Source organism: Diachasmimorpha longicaudata, unplaced genomic scaffold (genome assembly GCF_034640455.1).
Source record: "Diachasmimorpha longicaudata isolate KC_UGA_2023 unplaced genomic scaffold, iyDiaLong2 ctg00000160.1, whole genome shotgun sequence".
NCBI lineage: Eukaryota > Metazoa > Arthropoda > Insecta > Hymenoptera > Braconidae > Diachasmimorpha > Diachasmimorpha longicaudata.
The window spans coordinates 25,001-28,130 of record NW_026973964.1 but is presented as its reverse complement, the minus strand read 5'-3'; the positions used below and the strand labels follow the sequence as shown (position 1 = coordinate 28,130).

Here is a 3,130-nt window from a genome sequence, read left to right as displayed (position 1 = left end):
AAATAGATTTGTCATCCAGTTCATGACTGGCCATGGCAACTTCAAGAGCAGACTTCACAAGCAGGGATCCATAGATTCAGATCTATGCCCTTGTGGTGAAGAAGAAACGGACATTCACGTTCTGATCGACTGCGACAGGTACGATCTCCTGAGAGAGAAGTACATGAAGCGGTTGGGTATGCGCGTGATGGACGTACAAAAACTTGCTAAAGATGAAGAATCATTTCGGATCTTTCAGGACTTGGCAAAAGATCTACTTACTGAGAAAATCGCCTTTGAAGCTCGGGAACTCGAATTACTAAAGTCCCCAGGGGAGGACGCGTAGGGGGGGCAAACAAAACCCTCAGAAACCCCTTAGCATCAAACAATATATAGAGACATTGAAAATAGAGGTGGAGTAAAAATATACACTCAGTGGTTCGGATCCCACTTAAAAATGTAGGTCCACTCGTGTTCTCGCATGAGGATGCGAGGATAAATAAACACCACAGCCAAATCGATAGTAAGAATGTGGAAAACTTAAATAGCGAAAAGAGCAAGCCGATGAATGAGACTAAACAAATGCTGGTATGCAATTGCGAGGTACAGCATAGTCGAAAGCTTCACGTAGTGATGCTTAGGAGGCAACTCTCTTTTTTTTTTTTTTTTTTTTTTTGTGTGCATGGAATAATGGAATAGGACCTCGGTTCTATTTTGTTGGTTTTCGGAACCCCGAGGTAATGATTAATAGGGACAGATGGGGGCATTCGTATTGCGACGTTAGAGGTGAAATTCTTGGATCGTCGCAAGACGAACAGAAGCGAAAGCATTTGCCAAAAATGTTTTCATTAATCAAGAACGAAAGTTAGAGGTTCGAAGGCGATCAGATACCGCCCTAGTTCTAACCATAAACGATGCCAGCTAGCGATCCGCCGAAGTTCCTCCGATGACTCGGCGGGCAGCTTCCGGGAAACCAAAGCTTTTGGGTTCCGGGGGAAGTATGGTTGCAAAGCTGAAACTTAAAGGAATTGACGGAAGGGCACCACCAGGAGTGGAGCCTGCGGCTTAATTTGACTCAACACGGGAAACCTCACCAGGCCCGGACACCGGAAGGATTGACAGATTGATAGCTCTTTCTTGATTCGGTGGGTGGTGGTGCATGGCCGTTCTTAGTTGGTGGAGCGATTTGTCTGGTTAATTCCGATAACGAACGAGACTCTAGCCTGCTAAATAGGCGTACTTTCTGGTATTTTGAAGGCCCTCGATTTCGGTCGAGTGGTTTTTACTACCGACGTACAAATAAATCTTCTTAGAGGGACAGGCGGCTTCTAGCCGCACGAGATTGAGCAATAACAGGTCTGTGATGCCCTTAGATGTTCTGGGCCGCACGCGCGCTACACTGAAGGAATCAGCGTGTCTTCCCTGGCCGAAAGGCCCGGGTAACCCGCTGAACCTCCTTCGTGCTAGGGATTGGGGCTTGCAATTATTCCCCATGAACGAGGAATTCCCAGTAAGCGCGAGTCATAAGCTCGCGTTGATTACGTCCCTGCCCTTTGTACACACCGCCCGTCGCTACTACCGATTGAATGATTTAGTGAGGTCTTCGGACTGGTGCGCGGCAATGTTTCGGCATTGCCGATGTTTCCGGGAAGATGACCAAACTTGATCATTTAGAGGAAGTAAAAGTCGTAACAAGGTTTCCGTAGGTGAACCTGCGGAAGGATCATTAACGTGTTCTATTCCAAAAAGAGAATATAAAATTTTGAATTTTTATTCTTTATATTGATATAATATCATATTATATCAATAAAACCTTACGTTATATGGTGTAAAACATGTGAAAACATGTAACCATATTATATACGTATGATAATATAATGAAATTTATAAATCATCACTATATCATCGATTATGTGGGGTAACCTATTTGATGGGAATTTTTTTTTCATCATGATGGGTATTTAACGTGCCCAAGGTTTAGTAATGATTTTCGCCACACAAGATACAATTGGTGATGATGATTTTATATAAATTTCAAATTTTTTTTCTTCATGCCGTAAGTAATTGGATGGATACTTTGTTCTCAAAGTTGATATTCTTTTTCCGTGTACGGTAAAGTGAACACAAGTCTGAATAGTAATAAAATTGAATTTTGTGTTTGCTTAGGCATCTTGTATTTTTTATTGAAACAAGATTGCGAGATTGGATTGAATATTTTTATATTCAATGACTGTTATTTTTCAAAAAAAAAAAAATTTTTTTTATGATTACCCTGAACGGTGGATCACTTGGCTCGTGGGTCGATGAAGAACGCAGCTAATTGCGCGTCAACTTGTGAACTGCAGGACACATGAACATCGACATTTCGAACGCACATTGCGGTCCACGGATCCAATTCCCGGACTACGCCTAGCTGAGGGTCGTTTGTTTAAAAAAAAACTGCTTACAATTTTATATGTGTTTATCTGTCTATATATGACAGAAAAATATTTGATAAATTGTACAAGCGTGTGTAAAGTTGAATGCTCGTCAAGATAATAATATTTGATTGAGAGAGAGAGAGATTGAATTTCTTCTCAAATATATATAAATTATTATACGACGTCATTTAAAATTACGTATTGAAAAATAATATATTATGAATTTTTCACATATATTATTTGACGATATAAAGAAAAAAAGAAGTTGTTGTTGTTAATATATTTGATTATAGCCCATTGTCAGTTGTCTAAAAATGGTTATTAACGAGAACAAACTTTGTGAAATGAAATCCACAAATTATATATCACTGTGGTGTTAATCATCGAGTCCCAGAGATCTCATTCTCCGAGTTGGACCGATCATGATTTTCATTTCTAAAGTTTTGTTTTGTTATGTTTTTTTTAGACACGGATGTGATTTTTTTTTTTATAAATAAAAGGCGCTCGCAACAATAACTTTTTTATATAATTCTCTAACATGACGACCTCAGAGTAGGTGAGACTACCCGCTGAATTTAAGCATATTACTAAGCGGAGGAAAAGAAACTAACTAGGATTTCCTTAGTAGCGGCGAGCGAACAGGAAAAAGCCCAGCACTGAATCCCACAATTATGTTGTTGGGAAATGTAGTGTTTGGGAGGATCCATTTATCCTGTGATGTTATTTTGTAT

The 3,130-nt window shown here is 39.7% G+C and overlaps 2 non-coding genes across 2 annotated transcripts in view; both read left to right on the top strand.

Moving 5' to 3' along the window:
• The first annotated feature begins 2,247 nt into the window (after nt 1–2,247).
• LOC135172100 (5.8S ribosomal RNA) lies at nt 2,248–2,402 on the top strand. Its single transcript, XR_010300830.1, has one exon. It is a non-coding gene; the product is annotated as a 5.8S ribosomal RNA (ribosomal RNA).
• A 539-nt stretch (nt 2,403–2,941) lies between these two features.
• Nucleotides 2,942–3,130, top strand: part of LOC135172101 (large subunit ribosomal RNA) — a 3,989-nt gene continuing 3,800 nt past the window's right edge. The window contains exon 1 of the ribosomal RNA XR_010300831.1: nt 2,942–3,130. This exon is cut by the window's right edge and continues 3,800 nt beyond it. This is a non-coding gene — a ribosomal RNA (large subunit ribosomal RNA).